Source organism: Numida meleagris, chromosome 10 (genome assembly GCF_002078875.1).
Source record: "Numida meleagris isolate 19003 breed g44 Domestic line chromosome 10, NumMel1.0, whole genome shotgun sequence".
NCBI classification, from domain to species: domain Eukaryota; kingdom Metazoa; phylum Chordata; class Aves; order Galliformes; family Numididae; genus Numida; species Numida meleagris.
The window spans coordinates 3847430-3866755 of NC_034418.1; the positions used below are offsets into that span (position 1 = coordinate 3847430).

General features: G+C 40.6%; 3 long non-coding RNA genes across 5 annotated transcripts in view; 2 read left to right on the forward strand and 1 right to left on the reverse strand.

The window, feature by feature from the left end:
- LOC110404340 overlaps nt 1–19326 on the forward strand; it is a 231108-nt gene that overhangs the window by 173399 nt on the left and 38383 nt on the right. The window lies entirely within an intron of this gene.
- On the forward strand, nt 7688–18394 carry LOC110404344. Its single transcript, XR_002442166.1, has 3 exons — nt 7688–9995; nt 10235–10306; nt 14660–18394. It is a non-coding gene; the product is annotated as an uncharacterized LOC110404344 (long non-coding RNA).
- Nucleotides 10858–14668, reverse strand: LOC110404343. The gene is made up of 3 exons (XR_002442165.1): nt 13494–14668; nt 13150–13405; nt 10858–12514 (listed from the first exon to the last, which is right to left on the reverse strand). It is a non-coding gene; the product is annotated as an uncharacterized LOC110404343 (long non-coding RNA).

Genomic DNA, 19326 nt, shown 5'->3' on the forward strand with positions numbered 1-19326 from the left:
CAGGAAAGTATGTGAATATTGAAGCAGCAGACCACAAAAATGCTCTGTATCCTTTTGTTTTGCATTGTATTCTGTGTGAGAGCATTTATTATAGGCAACAAGAGAGTGAGTCATGTACATTTATAACAAAATATAGAAGGAAAAGAAAAAGCCTGAATATGCAGAGCTCACTGTCGGGGAAGCCACAGTATGTAGAGCATCACAGCCAAAATGCAGTAATGGTGCTGTTTGAATTAAGGTACTTTGGTGTCCAATTCATTTTTTTCTACTAATTAATATTTATTTCTCAGATGCTTTTTCTCTTTTTGTTTCTACGGCAAATAAGATTTTTTAAACCAGGATATTGTGATAGTTTTTATTTTAATAATACATCTTTTGGCCACGTTTGCTTTCCTATGATAATTTAATATACGAGCTAAGCTCCCAATTAAAAGCAAATTATTAGGATTTGCAGTTAATCTAGAAGTGAAGCAGAACACTAGCAGAATTTGTCTGTGAGTTAGGCCTCATATTTATAGCAAAGAGCTAACTCGTCTCTCCTCGTTAATATGCATACTGGAATTAGCCTGTTATTTCCATTTATCATTAGGTGGGGATTATTTTCACATTTGTACTTATAATTGCTACTATTTATGTAAAACACAGAGATGCTGCGTGCACTCTGTGTGAGAAATGGTACATTCGTGTGTGGATGAGCAGCTGAAGTACAGCAGGGCCTGCATTTCTTCTGCATTTCACAAATCTGGTCTATAATATGACCTAATTTATTAGCCACTGTCGCATTTAGCCGTGATGTCTCTATTGTCATTTCAAAAGCATAGGTGCAAAGAATAGTTTAATATCCCGCCGCTTAATTCCTCTTCTGATGAAGGAAAGAAGAAATACATGAAAACAAAAATGAGGAGCTCCCTGAAGATCAGAACAGGCGATGTTATGTAAAATCCCATTCCCCACAGCCAGTGCTTCACTGAGGCACAGATCCAGTAGCCAACCTATACCGGTTCAGATACCTGGCCTTTCTGGTTTTGCAAATTGCACTGTAAGACCTATGTTGAGCTATGATCAGGGTAGAAGGCATCAACAGAAAATTCCAGAAACTAATAAATATTCAAATGCCCCGAGTTTATGATCAACCAGTTTTTTTTCCAGTTACATATTTCTCTAAGAATTTATGTTGGCTTTGTGAAACAAGAAACTTTTCAGATATGTAAATCAATCTTAGTGTTACTATGCAGTGTTCTTTAAATTAGATTACAGTACAGATATCAGATTCTAGCAGTTCTTTTGCTGCAGTGAGATAATTTCTGGAGGCAAGACACCTGGCCAGGCTGGAGTGGTGATTAATTTTATGTGTTTAGGGTGCAATCATCACTCAGAAAAAGGCTTAGGGTTTGGATGATGGATGATGGGTAAAGTGCAGGCTGATAGGACATGGCCCATGAATCTGTTCTACATCATCAGTTCCTTTGATCACTGGCAGAAGTTCAGAGATTCTTCTTTGCATCTGTCCAAAATAAACAAGGCTGCCATATACCTTTTGCAGTATCCCTTCTCAACACAGCCCTTATTTGCAGGAGGAGAAAGCACCTTTATTGCACGACAATGGCTAAGAAAAATAGAAGGCAGACACTTTGGCTTGCATTTACACGCACATTTACAATCCCAATTTGTGTGCGTGTGTCCATACACATACATGTCTTTAATGAAAGAGGAGAGTAGAAAAGCAGTTTTTTTCAGCTGCACACTGACACCTCTGCTATTGCAGAGGATTCGCCATCGCTGCTGAAAAGCAGTGTTACCTGGTCTGCATGGGGAGAAAGCCCGAAGTTACAGCAGTACTAGACAGCATTTCTATTTCCTTCTCTAACGCTGGTGGTTGCAAATGGTTGGGAATCTTCCTCACTACTGATAGAATGAACTCTGTAGCTGAAGAAAGTATGATTAATAATTCAGAGCAGTTTAAGGGTGGAGAGAGAGAGGATTTGCATCAACCTAAAAGAAGAATACTTATTTATGTCTCAATTAACAAAGTACAATTTGATAATTGAAAGCAAATGCTTTTTTATCAAATGATTTCTACTTTTCTTTACCCAATGCTGTCCCCTGCAGGGTGTAAGAAATCAGATCACAGAAGTATTCAGCTAAAATATACATAAATATATACATATATATTTAAATCCAAGAGGAAAAACAAGAAGGAATAGCTGAATTAACATCGCATCCTCTATCAGAATCCATTGTCAAGCCAGAATGTTTTATAATGAATAACCCTTCCAGAAGCTGACTGCGTGCTGTAAGGGCTTTTCTTGAAAATATTCTCTCGTATCGCATTGCACGTATGCACCGCTGCTCTCCATAGGAGTTACGAATTGCCGGTGCTCGTCGCTGTTCTGTCTGCGGGCAGGAAGGTGTTAGCTGTTTCTTTCGTATGTCTCATCAGCTGCACTTGAGCATGGAAATCAAGCAGAACACATAAATTATAAAACCACTGTACATCTCGGTGGACTTTCTTATCATTTTATAGAGTGGGACGCACAGGGTATGCATGACTGTGGGCTGTACGCGTGGAAAACAGAACTGTTGAGAAGGCAGGTGACCATCGTAATTTAATGCGACTCCTCTGAAAAATCAAATTAAAAAAGTAAACGAGGAAAATGTAAAGGTGGGAGAACTGATTAGATTTCCTTAATGGGATTATCTTTGTACCAAACAAAAACAAAGCATGAGGCTAAAAAACTCCGAGAGCATTTGTTACCACAGAAATCATACTCGCATGATTACTCTCTCCTTTCTCAACTGGAACATGCCGCTTTATCTGACTAAGTGCAAATACTGAGGTGTTCATTAGCTCTCCTGGTACACCTTGGCTTGTCTTTATTGAGTTGCATTTCATCCATAGCCTTCGTACCTGGAGGCACACAATAAATTTTTCTGCACAAAGGGTTTCTCAAGAGTAGTATGACTGTTCCTTCACTCCCCAGAGCCTGGATGCATTGCATCATCTTCTATCATACTTACAAGCCCGAGGCCTGGGATGAGGAATTGTTTAGTATCTCCAAACCAAAGCTTGCCACGTAGCAGATCAAATTGTTGTTGCTGTGCCACAGAGGTGACTCAGTACTTGCTTGTTTGATTTAAGGCACAGTTCCAGTGTGAAAAGTTATTGTGAAAATGGTATTTTCTTCCTCAGCAAGGATAGTTCCTACGCGTATGAAGAATTATACGTGCTGACTCAAGTGTCAAACACAAGTATTTACTGCTTCTGCTCTCTCCAGCTCTGCAAAGCAAAGACAGAATAGAGAAATGTAGATTGGAGGCCATTTAATCTGTACGTGTTAATACTCTTTTTCAGGCATCTTCGTGTTTATGCCTGCGCAAAGGCAGGGAGAAGTACAGCATCCCGGAGCTGTTTACAGGAGTATAATTTGGCATTTTAGTGCTCTTAAGCAGCCATGGAAAGGAAACGTGTTTTCTTGATCTCCTGGATCCCACTGTGCTTGTTGAAGCTTCAGCCTTCATAACAAAACCAAAAAAAAAAAAAAAAAGAAAAAAAAAACCCACCGATAATGCAGTAGGGTAATCTGAAACAGTAAATTGATACTTTATACTTTTCTGTGCTTAGCTTCTACCTGTAGTGGCTTACAGACTTTGTGACTGTGCAAGAGAGATTATTAAGAGTGTTTTATGGCATTCTGGTTTTGTAAACTTGTGTAGCTATCATGCTTCTGGAGCTGCCTTGGTGCTGCAACTTGCTGGCACATGGTTCCTGTCCCACTGAGCCACCCCAGGAGCCAGTGAGGGCTTCTTGCTCGGCTGCCTTCCGCAGTCTGTGTGTGAAACTACGAGGGGAGTTCACAAAGAATGACGCTCTCAGTGTTGGTTTTAGCACGTTCACAGCATCCAGCTTTATTGCTTTTGCTTGTCTAACCCGGAGAGAGAAGTTGTTTCTCTCCCTTGGTTTCAAGGTGACTCTCAATTTTGCATGAGAATGACTTGGGCTTATGCTGCTTTGGAAAAATGCAGTGGTTAGAGCAGGTAAAGAAGCAAGAAGATTTGCTTGAATAGTTCAGCTACTTAAAAGAGAATACTTAGCCATCCTCTTAAATTCCTAATTGCTACCAGATGTTCAGATAGCCAGCAGTGTCTGCTGGCTGCTTTCATCATTTTTTGCACTGCAGTAGGAACCATCCCCTTTGCAAAGCTGTTTGTGGGGCTGTACTTTAAATCCACTATAACTGAGGAATGTGGCAGCCCGCTTAGTTAGTCCAATACCTTACCACGTGTCTTTGCAGTAATAACAGTAGGTAGTTCCTTATTAAATGGCACTGTTGGTTACCAAACTCCCAGAGGCTGTTGTACCCAAGAGATGGTGGCCATCAACAAGCCATGCTGGCGGTACAGGAAATGTGCACCAGCCCCTGAAGCTTCCTTAGCATGGAGGAAGGCAGGAGCAGTTACCAGCTTTGAAGTGTTCTGCCTGGAGTGGTCCAAGAAGTTAGCATGCGTTGGCCTTGGGGTATGCTGCAAACCTGTTCTTCACCTGCCCACTAAGATTGTGCTTTCCTTTAGGGCACTGTGGTCTTACCCAATGGTGAAGGTGTCAGAACTGAGAACACAGGCTGTATGCAGTTCAATTCTAAAACAAATATTTAGAAATAAAAGTGAAATCTTGTAATTATAATTTACGCAGTCCACTTTGAACACAGTTTCTTCTGAGGAAAAACTTCAGTTTGTGCTGTCAGTTTTTAGAAATGCTGTAATTTCCTCACATTGGAGGAGATGGGACCTCTGTCCAATCTACTGAGTGTGAAAAAGGTAAATAGGAGGTAGCTGTCTGGAGATTATATCCTAGTAAAAGATAACTTGTCTTCTAGGTCCTAGCACGTAGAAGATGATTAACTCCATAGTATGAGATGTAACAAAAAGCGAGGGGGTGAGGGCTTTGACTTCTGTCTGAAAATAGAAAGTTTCTAAATTTCATTCTAAGGTGAGAAACTACAGAGCATGAGATAATTCTTTAAACTTTTCATTTGAATAACCCTTTACTGTAGCCTGAGCAATAAATGTTTTATTGATTTGGATGGATGGATTGTGCTTAAATATGTCCAGTTAATATTGATTATTTGTCTGATTTTTTGAATGCATAGTTGTCTTTGTAAACTCCTAAGTCTCATTTAGCTTGCTCAACGGATTGCCAAAATACTGCTGTGTGTTTCCATTAGAAGGAAGAACGCTGCCAGCAAGGTACAGGTGACTCCCAGTGCTCACCATTTTGTTCTCATGAGTCGTAATCGAAGGTATCGTATCTGTAGACTTTATTTGCTCCTAAAATGCAGGGTGGATCCTGGAGAGCAAATTCACTTTCTGTTGCTTACTAGCATTTCCCTCCAAAGACCCTGAAGACCCCTCATGCTTTGGAATGTTGCCTTCTCCTTGGAGCCCTTTTCTTAGGAGCAGTTGTGGCTTGAGGGGATAATAGGAGCTCGCAATACTAGAAGCTTGAAAAATGTGTGCATGCGCTGCAGAGACATAAGCTCGACAGTCTTTAGAAGCTCTCTGGTAACTTTTTACAAAGCAGCTTGACCTCTTACTGTTATTTTTTGTATTGGTATTTACTTTACCACACAGAAAACCAATCATGTTACTCTGTTGTACGAGTTATTTTGTAAAAGCAGACAGAGGCATGTAGCTGCTCAGAATAGCTTACAGTCTCCTGCAAACACTTAACACTTTCTTCCCTTGAGGTTTGAAGTTATTGGGAGAGCTGAAATGCTTAGGCTTTATTCTCTTACAGAAGCTAGGTCTAAAAATGATAATAAAATACTATTGCAAAGATCTAGTACCTAAATATTTCCTTCTTGAACAATATAATCATAAGTTTATATTATACCAGTATTAAAAGTTTTCTGTTCAACAGCGTGTTACACCAGAAAACAGACTTCACCGGGAGCATACATCCCTTCAAATTGTTGCAAACGTGCTCAGTTAAGCCAATAGAAAATTACCTTCTGTGATGCTGTTGGGGTTCATTCTGCTGCATTCGTTTGGATGTCAGAGTGACAGGCCATTAGCCTAAGGGGAAGCTAAGCTAATTATTTAAATAACTTCTCTTATTTTGTACAATAAAGACATATTGTGGAAAATATAACACAAACATAGATACGTGTCAGATGGTGATAGTCCTTTTTTTTTTTTTTTAAATATGAAAATGTAATTTTAGCATTCAAACAGCCAAGACAGTGGTAATTTAAAATAAAACAAGAACAACAGTCATTAAATGGCTGTGTTTCTGGACTTAGATTGATGCTTAACACATTGATCTTCTTCAATAGAAGCTTTCCATATTCCATCTGTTAGAATCTTTGACCTTTTCTTAACACCATTAAAAGATAAAATGTTAATCTACTGAAAAAAGATGCATGACCTTTTAAAAGTGAACTGTACCACTTTACAATGTGCCATCATTAAAGAACTTTATGCTCAGGAGCCATGCATTATGTGTATCATAGCAATGTAATTGTTTAGAATAATGTAATTGTTCAACCAAGAAGATGTATACCACGCATAACATAAATTAGAATGGGAACTATGTGAACTTTGAAAACCCAATCAAAATAACATGTCAGATCAAGGCTTACTTTCAGTTTTAATCAGCCTCAACCTTAAATTTATTTTGTGTTAGTATGCTGAGATGCATGTGTAGAGGCAACCATTTCAACAAGGAAAAATGATGGTACCTTAAGACAAATGAAACCACATCCGTGGCAAATGGCGACATTTAACTTGGTTTTATCAGCCATATTTCTTTTCTTTTGGTGTAAGGAAATAAATTTGAAACTAGTATCTTAAATAGTAATGAGGAATTTCCTTAGCAAGAGAGTTCTTGAGAGGAGACATTTCTTTCTGTTAAATCTGAATTGTCTTAAACAAGACTTAACAGCAGCGGGCACAGTTCAGAGCAGCATCGAAACATGGTTAAATGCAGCTCAATAAAGCACTTCAGGGAGCATTTAGTTTTGGGTAAGGGATAATTTGATTCCACTTCACGTTAAGCTTCTGTTCTGAATCCTGAGTATGGAGTCAAACTGAATACATGTTACGGGCTCAGATAACCTCATCTGGGGGGTTATGTGTTTTAGATGGCGAGGTCTGTATTTTAGGTGTATGTGTTGGAGAGCATAGGTCTAATTAGTAAAGTGTCTAACTAATAACTGTGAGAGCTGCTCCGAAAGTTATGCCTCCTATTTTATTGTGTTGACTCATGAAGTCAGAGTTTGGTGCTGGTATGGCAGCAGAGGTTGAACCTTCCCACTGATATTCCACTGCATTTGTTGCTGTCTGACAAATGGTAGCGGAGGAGCACCCTGACAGAATGGCGTCTGACATGGAAGTGTGGATGAAGCAGAGGTGTGTCCTTGAATTCCTCTGTGCTGAAAAAAATGGCATCCATTGACATTCATGAGTGCTTGCTGAATGCTTATGGAGACCAACCAGTGGATGTGAGTGCAGTGGGTGGTGCATTTCAGCAGTGGCAACAGAGACAGTGGGTCACCTCTGCTGGGGCAGATGTCTGTAAGCATGGCATGCAGGTTCTTGTTCATCACTGGCAAAAATTCAGACCTAATGGTGGTGACTCTGTTGAGAAATAGTGGTGTGTAGCTGAGAATTTCCTTTATCAAATAGTGTTATTGTACTCTTTGTTGTAGTTTCCTTCGAAATAAGTAGGAGGCATTACTTTGAGAACAACCTGCACACACGACATATGGTAATAGAAAAGTCCAAGTATCTTCTTCATTTGAATATAGTATTCTACATTCTACTAAAACTTTTTATTTTATGGGAAAAAAAACCTTTTCTACATAGGAAGACTGGGATTCTCTGAATTTCAATATATATTCTGCTGAACTCCTAACTTGATCTGTTTTGCCCTGGTAAATCCCATTAGGCCAGATGATTCTGGGTTGGAATATCCTCTGTCTGAAGTTCTGTATTTTTCCAGTGGAATTGACTCCATACGTAAGTGATTGCATGCTAAATAGAAATACAAGGATTCTAATATTACATAAGCCTATCTCCTGTTATTATTTGTTCATAATAATAATATTTGTTCATAATATGTAGCATTAGAAATGTCACTGTGCTGGTGGCTCTTAGCCCTGATGCAAAGAGTGCATCCGAATTAGTAATTTAGGGCACATGACAGGTTCGTTCTTTCATGAATTTGCCTTGCACTCATACTTGAAGGCAGTATGCACTCAGAGCTGTTTCCCACCCATGAAACTGAAGCTGAGGACATATGCGGGTTTACCTTTCTGGGTGACCCACTTGCAGTGCAGATGGACAGTCCTGCAGAAGTTTGCTCATTACGTGTGTACTGCATGCCTAGGACTGGAAAGTGGCTTGAACTTCATTATGAGGAATGACATCATGTGGTTATGAGGTCCTTGAGCTATAACAGGGCACAGCAAATTCAACCCTGAGCCTTACTGCTTTGTTGCACAACTGGTAATGCAGGCAGATGTAAAGTGTTTGCATTTAATGTGTGGGTAGTAAGGGAGAGCGGAAGCAATGCAACTATCCAGTGCAGGAGGATAAGCAGTCAGCCTGGTGTGTTAGCCACGTTAGCTCTAGGTGTTTCAAAGAGGTTAATTCTGAGCAGGGTGATGAAGAGAGAGCCTACGTATGTCTCAGTGTTACTAAATCTTATGATCTTGTCAGCAGCTTTAGGATGTACAGTAATGTTCTTTGAGTTCTAGCTGTAGAAATCTTGTTATTATACGAGACTATCAAATTTTTTGATGTATTTTTTTAATAAAGGAAGTTTTTTGCCAGGAGAGAAGTTTGAAACTGTGCATCTGAAAAACAAAACACAAAACCCAACAGCAAAAAGGTGCTTTGTAAGAACCTGCATGCTTTTCCTTCCCTTTTTGCTCTTCAAGGGCAGCTCCTCCTAACGATACAGAAAACACAGGAGAAAGCACAGAGTTGGCTGAGAGTCCTGGCAAGCAGAAAGACACTCGCTTCTGTAACTGTCAGCTTTGTAACTCCAGTTAAAACTTTGTATTCTGCTTTCAGATCGTGTGGATGGACCAGCCCTCTCTATTTTTATTTTGCTCCTGTTAAATAAGCAGTATTAATAAAGTTGCCCCCCTTTTGTATAGGCTATGCATTTCATCTTTGAAGTTAGCAGTCACTTTTTTTGTCGAGCGCTTTCATTGTTTAGACGTGCTTCCCAGTTCCAGCTCCATTTTATCACCGCAAATTTCCTCTCTTGCATATTCTTCCCTCTAGGTCATTGATAGTGAAAGCAAGCAATATGTTTCCTGGTGTTCAACCATGTGGCACTTCACTAGTCACATAATACACTAGATAAGCAGATGACAGTCTGTGCTGCTCTGAATAGCATATGTGCATGCCAGCTGAAAGCCAGGAGCCGGAGGACATACAGGCAGCCAACAGAGGGAGTCAATGGCAGCAAAGCACTGGCCATGCAACCTGCACTTTGGAGAAGAATGGACAGTTTTGTGCTTATGATCAAAGAGCAGAAGATGTCAGCCTGTTTTCCCATTAGGCCCCAGGCATCTCTGACAGCCCACGTGTTCTTTGCTTCAGGCTGCAGGTTGCTACCTGCGAGAAGCTCCGTTCTAGCTCTGTACCCACCAGAATGTCAGGTGTTCTGAGCAAAGTTTGACACTTCTTACAATTGTTGTGAGGACCTGGAAGATACAATAGGTAGCGTTTGTTTTTTGTCTGCTAAGTATAAGCATAACTACCAGGTAATGTTTAGAAGCTATAATTGCTGTCTGATTAACATGGCGAAATTCAGCCTATGTTGTAAAGAACGCCTGCTTGCTCTTTCTTTTAGAACATAATAGTGATGTTTAAAGTCTCTTGCGCACATCCGTAACTTGTTACCAAACAGTTTGAGTGTTACAGACCCCACCAACCAAAGTGGTGTTCCCTACAGACTGAGGAAGCCCTAGATCTCCACGCAGGTGTGTATAATAAAGGGAATCACAATCTTTTCTCTTTGACAGAAGCAAGCTGTCATGGTAATAGAGAAATGAGATTCAGAAGGGAAAAAAAATATTTCAAAATGTTCTTAGACACATTCAGGCAACGTGTAAATAGAATAATAAATCTGGCAAGAAAGGCCTGTTTATTTTTTACATGAAGGGACTAAAAAAGTTTTTTTCCATTTTAAAGCATGACTTTCTTTTCCTTCCACCTGAAGGCTGCACAGTATTCCTCAGAGCAGCTGTCCGCAGCAAGAAATTCATCATTCACTCTCTGATCAGCACATACAGTAAGTGACATGAAACTCTGCTTAATTCTCTTGTGTCTTCATGAAATAATTTCTTCCCCAACCAAAGAGATCTGCTGCTTACCGTAATCTCAATTTAACACTTACTCTCAGTGTTCAAAAGTAACTGTCCGCATTTGAATGGCATTTGCAAAGTAGAGGCAACTGCCAGGGAAAATGAAACAAGTCTTGTCTCTCTTCCTTGAAAGCTGGAAAAGGCTTTAGTTTTTTTTTTTATCACAGTGACAGGTTACATATGATAAAGTTTGAGATCTTTGCTTTGGCCATCTAAGGCAAGAATTGCTTAGAAGTGAACAAAGCTGAAGGGTGCAAAGCTTGAATTCAGCCCAAGCTGCACATTAAGCTGGTTGTTCAAAAGCAAGTGCCACGTGCATGCAGCATGCAACTGTGGGGTGTCTGTGCAGTATGACAGATAGGGCATGTTGCTGCTCACTTACTGAGGAAGCCTTGGCACTATTGAATTTTCAGTTAATGAGCAGTATGGAAAAGAGGCCTTGAAAACGTTCCACTTCTTAGAAGCAAATTTATTTGGTTTATGCTCTACGGAAAACATCTGGGAGGATCTCAGCCCCAGCAAAGCTGGTAATGGTTCCATCTTACCTCAGATTACCATGCATAACACGATAATTTGAAAAAGATTCCCTCATTTACATTGAAATTGGATATTGTAGTTTTTAATCAGCAATCTATACAAAGCCCCCATTAGCACTGTTGGATTGGCTACATTTCTGGGATTGTTCTGAATTCACCAAAATGGCATTCAGATCGGGAGGGATGTGTTCTGCAAGAGGCCTTCAGCAGCAGCGTGTAAAGCCAGGGGCAGTGCTGACCTGGGAGCCAGGGGCTGCTCTTGAGAGAGACATCTCCCACACTTCTCTCCCCACAGCTCATAGAGTCATGAAGGGGAGAAATTAGCAGTTGACAGTTTAGAAATGTGTTGCACAACTTTTTCAGGTGGTAGCTGAATTGGGGTAAAATTAAGTCCACAAGCTTGGGTGTATTTTGTATTTAATTTTTGTGTTTGAGAGTTGGACCTTTTTGTTGTGTTGGTTTACTGTAGGTAAAGAACTGTGGAATTTTTCTAAAAGCAGGATGCGTTTTCATGCTATTTGAATGGCATTGTGCTGCTATGTACTAAATGCACACAGGAAACTGAAATAATTCGAAGGAATTATTATTCCACCGAAGAGTCAGTGGTTGCTTCGATAGGATATCTCGCATTTTAGGATGTTGTTACATGTGTTGCTTTTTTTTTTCCTGAGAGAACCAAAAAGAAATTTCTCCTCTTTTTCCCTCTTCTTCCACGTTTGGTTGCTTATGCAGACCACTGCGTTAGCCATACAGGGCCACGTGGGGCATGCTGCATGAGGTCATGTTGCATTTGATCTGCTGGGAGTGTTTTGAATTATCTGCATGATTCATTTTCTGCCTGACTGTGGTCAGGTGGAAGAATAAAGCATTTCCCAGTGTAACTTTCACACTGGACCAAAATCTTGCAGAGTTGCAAGTTTTTAGAGAAGCTGCATGTACCTAAACAGAATGATTTTGCCTAGGCACAGATTTTTCTGCTAGAAACAGTGCTTTTTAAAGAATATTGACATATGCATTAAATGAAAAACACACATGGAATTGAAGCATTCAGTTTTGCTACAGGAGGAAGAGAATAAGTCCTAATTTTCCTTTGGGGCAAAGCTTTAATAGATTTGCTGCTATATCAGTCTTCTGGATATTGTTCAAACCCCATAAGATACTCAGGGCTGCGAGTGTTTGTACCAAGAAAAAAAAGAAGAATCTGAATTCATTCTCAAGATCAGATTTGGCAGCATAGGAGGCATTACTTTTGGAACAACCTTTGTACTATTCTTGACGTTGTCTTGGTTTAATCTATTGTATGACTAAGCCTCAGATAAACTGAAGATGTTCAGACCCTCTTTTTGCTTTCTAAATTCTGAAGGTGAGGTTATTGAAATGCAGAGCTTGTGGGCAGAGCTAGGCTGACAGCAGAGAGGTGGATCTTTGTGGAGCACGTACAGCTTGTTTCCACGTTGCCTTGACAGCGTGCTTCAGGCTCAACGTGGTCCCAGCAATGAGTGTCCCAGTTTGGTTCCCACATCCTCCTGTCCTCTGTGCTGGGATGGGTGGGCCGGCTTGCAGTCAGTGCTGGCTGATGACCAAAGGTGGAAACCTTTTCTGTATTGAGAAAGATAAGCAGGGCAGCTCATTTCATGTAGGCTTAGGTGCTTTCAAAGCCCCCGATGGTCCTTCTACAAATAAAGCTCCCTCATTTTCAGCTTCATTGAAAAATGCAGCAAAATCAGACTTTAATCGGGGGAAATGACACATTTTTGTGCATACTTCAGGGTTGTAAATTAAAAGCTGTTTTTTAAAGAAGAAATTTCTATTTCAGATTGCTTGTTGCTCCTGCCCCTCTAGGTCTGTACTGAGCTCTTGCCACCTACAAGCGCTCTCGCCAGGCAGTCTGTACAAATATTATTATTACTTAAATAGAGTCTGAATCATTACCTTGTGTTTTCACTTTGTAGTGAAGTGATTTAAATATAGTTTTCTTATGCTGGGATCCTTTGACAAATGCATAAATAGTTAGCGCATTGTTAGCAACAGTGAAAAGGAAATGGATGCCTGGCAGGAGGAAGGGCAAATAATTTTCTCATGCTTGCTGTGCTGTTTCTGTAGTGTAAATCAACTCTGCTGCTCTGAAAGTAAGAACTTATTCCAAGATGTCAACAAAAGTAAAGTAATTAGGAAAGGAAATGTAATTCCTCCCTCACACACATCAGTAAATGAAAGCTATTTAAAGATACAACCTGAGGTAGCCTAATTGGGGCAGATGAGTCATTTGGGACCTGATCCTGGAAATGCTTGCTCACACAAGTAGCCCTTTGATTGTTGGCCTGGGTCAGATGCTCCAAGACCAGGGAGAAGGTTCGGTCCCATGGAGTCCCGAGTGGCCCACTGCAACGCTGAGAAGCATCACTCAAGATCCTGAGCCGTGTGCTTTGAGTTCACTGTTGTACTGGTCAAAGATGCTCTGGTCAGCATCGCCAGGACGAGCCCTGCATGCTTAAATTTGAATAGAATATTATGAGGCTGCATTTGATTAATTAATCGTACAACTCAAAAAAGAAACAAAACATGCCACAAAACTTACCCACATTTGCTTGTGCCTCTGGTTCGTGTCTGTCATAAAATTAACTTCTGTAATACGCTTTTTCCACAATTTAGTTCTCAAATCCTTTGGTGCAAAGGAAGCTGTAAAGCTCAAAGACGTATTTTTTTCTTAGAGTTGGCAATTAATATGCCACTAGTCTTTGCATAAATAAGTTGTCTATTTTAAAGCAACTCAAATGGGCTATTTCATTTTATATGACTGTTAATTAAGATGTTGATTAGCCCTGCTATTGAAGCATTGAAACCCTTTCTAAAAGAAATGGCCACCGTTTCAATTTTATTTTAATTAGTTGGGCTTGGAGGTTATTTACTACAGCGTTGGCCATCAAAGTAAAGCCATTTAATTTGATGTTCAGTCCAAGCAGGTAGCGCACAGAATCCCACATTTGCTGTAACCGCTGCTATTAACAGCGGTATGATTTAAGGTCATTTAAGAGTCATCAACCTCACAGATGGTAAAATGCAAAGTATCTAAAAGGGAAAATAACAATTGTTGTCTTGTCAAATAAAATCCGAACATTGTATTTTCTGTGAACACCCACCGGCTTCCAGCAATTTTATACTGAGTGCGTTTCCCTTTGGGCGGAGAGAGCTAGGTCTTCCCTTTCATGCATCCTTCCATTGAGACATGCTAACCCCCTCGGGAGGTGAAACCCACCCAGATATTTGTGATTTTAAAACTTCATTTGCGTCACTTGCAACAGAGATGGATCATTATTCTGGGACAAAATCACATCCTGCACAATGAAAATAACAGGCAACATTTGACCTGAAAAGGGAAAGAGGAAAAAAAAAAAAAAAAAAGGCAACTTTAAAGTGTTAAAAGAAACAGATAGTGTTAAAGCTGCTTCAGGAAACAAATTCTCCCTGTAATGCAGTGTAATTACGATCTTTTCTAAGCTAAGTATAGTACCCTAGAGATTACTATAAGTAACTTATAATAGAATTTTTATTAGTGGTAGTAATTTTTTATGATAATTAGTGTAATCTGCAGCCAATAAAATCAGAAGATATATAGTTATCTCTTTTACACCAGAAAAGTATTTTTCAGACAGCTGAAACGTTAAGAAAAGAAAAATGTGTTATTTTATGGAGGCTGTACGCTTTTATGTGCTGATTGTTTGGTGTTCTTTTTTTTATTATTAGCTCTTTCCATTCTCCATTTAATGGTGAAAAATGTGATGTGTACTCAAGAACCGCTATAAAGCGGCCAGTTTGGGGTAAGCAGCTGACATTTCATTTCCATGGCAATCTTTATTCCTGTCTGTCTGAACACTCATCCTTGTGGAAGCTAGCAGGTGTTACTGTTTCTCCTGGCTGATGTGCTCCTGGTGCATCAGCTTTGTGCTCGCGGGGAGGCTGCCTTTGCTGGTGGACTGGCAGGAGAGTGGTAGCTGTTGAAAAAAGGTGTTCTAATAGTAATGCTATCCTAGATCGTGGCACGTAATTGATGAGACTTCAGTGTGATGCCCCAGAAAAATATCTTGCAGCGCAACCCTTCTCAACAGCTCTTCAACTTAGAACAGGAACACAGATGCAAAAATATTCCTTACTGTAGATTAGCTGTCCCACACAGCAGGGCTGTCTGCTACCAGCAGGAGAATGGCTGGGCTCTCTCCCTGTTTGGAGAGAGATTTTGATGGAATGGATCAGTACTGGGCCTGCTGGTTGTCTGGAAGTGTGAAGGAAGAGAACAATTCCTACTAAACCTATGGAAGCAGTAATTACAATTCTGCTGTAAGTATTCAGGAACATATTTTACGTCTGTAGTTCGGTTCACTGCATCTCTTACTGGCACACGAAAGCGAAAGTGTTGCCAGAGTAAAACAAGACATGGGTCTTAGGTTCATCAAAGCAATTTTCCAAAATAGCAATTGAATCTGAAGCTGGACAAATTAGCATAGCCATTTCATCTGGAGTGAAGAAAGAGTGTATAATTCTTCCCATCACAGCTAGAGAGTTTGAATTTCACTTCCTGAAGGGGAAAAGGGAAGAGTGCTCTAAGAGAATACTGAATCTGTACTGATTTGAGATGGAAGGACTATTGTTCCATACGTTATCTGTGGCCTGATAGACTGCTGTTTTCTTTTCTCAGTTAGTGGGACAGCAACCCCTAAGTGACCCTCTTAATCTGTGTTATTGTAACTCACTGGCAGCTGTTACAGGATGAAAATTAAAAAATTAAGATACATGACCTAAGAGGGACCAAAGAAGGTTTTCATCATCTTTCCCCAGCCATTTGATCTCATGCTCAGAAGTTATGACAGGGAGTAAGAAGGATGGCAAAACCAGGTTTGCATGTTCTGCCTGGTGAGTGATAGTAGATCTGCTTTGCAGAAAGAATCTCACAGATTTGGTATTGAGCAGCAAATAACACTGTAATCCTCCAGGCTGCACAGATGAAATGGACCTCTCATGTTGGCTGTGCAGATTTTGAAGACAAAATGCTCACCTGGAATTCCTTGGGCTTAGGAGACTCAGGGCTATGGAGAGTGCCCACTGGTTTCCATTTAGCGAGTGGTGTAAGTTCTGGACTTTTTGAAAGTTACTGCTGCAGGAGATCAGCGGTCTTTTGCATTCTCCTAGGCACCTCCTATGAGGTGCTAAAATGAGATCAGCACTCCCAGCAAATGCACAGATACTCACGATCCAGTCCTTCTCTCTTCTGTGTCCTGATGAGCAGTGAGTTCATAACGTTGACAGCTGACATATTGTCACTTGACATCTGCTGATGTGTGCGAGGTAGAGCAAGCTCCTTAGAAGTCTGCCCTGCATTCTGCAAATACATGCAGGCATCGCTGCGTGCAGTTACTGTGATGTGTATTTTCAGGGTTGTCCCAGTGATCATAACTAATGCAGACATGAGGCATATTGAGATGACTGCTTGTGAACACAGGCGTGTTCATTTAAGGACTTACGGAAGGCACTGGTTTGCTTCCCAAGAGATACTCTGATGGTGATTTCCTGCCTACATTGTCCATGCCTTTTGTGTGGAAAAGTGATTAACTGGGCAGCTATTAAATAAGAGTTTTTTCCTTCGTGCCCAAGAAATCCTCACATAGTGTTGCAAATTGCAAGTCTTGCCTTGTCTTGTTTCCCCATTGCTTTCTGGAAAAGGTAGCACTGTGCAGGCTTCAAATCTTCGAGTTCTGCTCTGCCTGCAAGCAGATGGGCTGTGAAAACAGTGTCCTGACAGTAGAGCTTCTACCAGTGGACAAAAGTGCTGCTTCTGCAGGATGCCTGTGTGCCACTACTTAGAGACTGTTGGCTGTGAGGTTTCTCTGACACTCTTGTGAACCCTCCCAGGGACAGATGGGTTTGCTCTTGAATGGCTCCATTCTTTTCTCTTTATGAATAGAAGGGGCACTTGTTAATTTGCCCTGACTGCAGTCATGCACCACAGGCGTCTGCTTTGTCACCCCTCCTGCTGACCATGGCCTCAAGGCCAGGAGGGATCATACTCTGAGAAAGTGTGTACTTACTGTATCTGTCCAGAATGTCTTTGGGGAGGAGGGGGATCACAGCTGAGCACAGACCGTGCACTTCCACTTGTCTTGCTCCAACCTGGGAATTAAACGGGAGGCTTCTAGGAAACTTGCTTGGTAGAAGCAACTGATGGAAATTAGAGAAATAGAATTCTTGTTCTCTCTGCATTGAGGAACCTTATCAAAAGCCATGTAAGCAACAATGGGTTTTGCAAGTCTTTGAGTTTGCACATGAGCTATTATAAAATTATTCATGGGTTTTTAAGTTGGATTACTGAAATGCAGTGTACCTAAGGCAGTGTCTGAAGAATGTCTGGAAACTTTCCATAAGAGCACAAACCTACTTCTTGCTGTCTTGATCTCTTGAGGCCATGCTTTGCTTGTAGACTGCTCTCAAAGTTCTCAGATCATGTACCAACTGCCCATGCATTTCCAGACATAAGTAAAAGCAAAGTTTTGAGCCATCAACCTCAGCAATACATAATTCTTCTTCCATTCTTCATTACATCTTCACAGATGCAATCAGCTGCTATTCTTCAGTGCACAACATAATTAGTTAAAGAAGAATGTTCTTCTGCAGCCCTCAGACCCAGGGTATGTTCCTTCCTCCTCCTTGCTGACTTCTACATGATGTAGCAGAGCTGTTTTCCAGGACAAGCGTCTACAAGCAGATAGGTCTGAAGGATTTTAGGCAAATGGGGTTATGTTTTTTTCAGCTTTAGAGCTTGTGAATACCTTATTAGCAAACACTGGGGTCTTTGGTGATTTGTCCAGAGGTTGGAGCAGGTGCATAGCTCACACCCAGATAAATAAGGCGTAAATTGTCACTTGCACCACGGAGAGATCAATCTCTGTAATTTAGATGACTGAATTTGTATAGTTGGTGTGCAAGGAAAATACCTTTTTTAGAACTATAAGCTGATATTGTCATTTGCGTTGTGAACGTTGGTCACTGTATTAGATTATATATGTGAATAAGCACAGCCTTTTGAACTGTGCCCACAGGATGCCCCAAGGAGAGAGTCCCAGCTTTCAGATGTGTGTGGAAACATTATTTCCTACATTGAGTATGAGACTTTGGGAGTCGTTTTCCTTGCTTTTCCAGGGATTTGGTATGTGACACGATACAGCATCTGGTAAAAGTTTAACTGAAACATTACTTATTTCTAAATTCAAATAATTTCTCTCCAGTTAAAATGTATACCCTATGCTGCGTGGTTTTCTGGCGCCGGGTAGGTCACAAATCATATTGCCTGCCTCTCAAGATGAGTATTAGAGTAATTCACTGCGCTGTGTACAACATCACCTAGAAGCCACAACACAGGTGATAAATAGTAGTTGGTTAGCAGCGGAGGGACAGAGGGAGGTCCTTCAAAGAAAAAATGTACTGTAAAGACATAAGATAGCAACATCATCATCATATTAACATGAAAAATCACGTTCTGTCTTTTGCCTGCTCCAAGAGCGCAGAATGGGAGCAGTGGAGAGAGAGGGGGAAAAACCCAGCCTGAAAATATTTTATTTTGCAGAATTCCATAGCCCCAGTGGAAATTCCGTGGTAAGTAGACCCAGTGGAGAAGACAAAATTAGCAGTCAAAAGCAAAGAGTCTGTGGTCCCAGCAGAGACACTGAGGTCACATCTGACACCTGTTGAAATCCACACTTGTGAATCCAGTGGTCGTTAGGTTGGGTTCTTAATCACCAGAAAAATGGTTTACTTCAATGTATCATCTCAAGGGGAAGGGACAGAAGAAATCTGAGGTAGGAACAGAGACAAATGACTCTCTCTGCTTCAGGTAATGCCAAATACAGGAGGAGCTCCCTACTGGGCTCCAGTGCAGAGCAGAGGTAATATCAGTTGTTTTAGCCTCGTGCAAACACCTGAAAGGCATTGCAGTTTTGGTGGCTGTAATTTCAGTGCTGAATGGACCAATTTAAAATGCTGTAAATCCATTGAGCAAAGCATTAAATTTGATCCAACCCCATTTTATTTGAATTTTAGAAAATTAAATGCAAAGACCAGCTGCTTTCTGAAAACAAAAATAGTGCGAAGTATTTTCTTTCCCATGATTGTCAGTAATGCTTTTATTTTTCAGTGACAGTAATACTCTACAAACACATTTCTGCAAAATAAAATATTTTCAGGCTGGGTTTTTCCCCCTCTCTCTCCACTGCTCCCATTCTGCGCTCTTGGAGCAGGCAAAAGACAGAACGTGATTTTTCATGTTAATATTTCTTGCTTTTGTTCAGCATCTTTTCCTGCTCCCCTACACACCACCAGAGATGCTCATGTTAATGTCATATTTTTGTCAAGAGTCTGTACCCAGC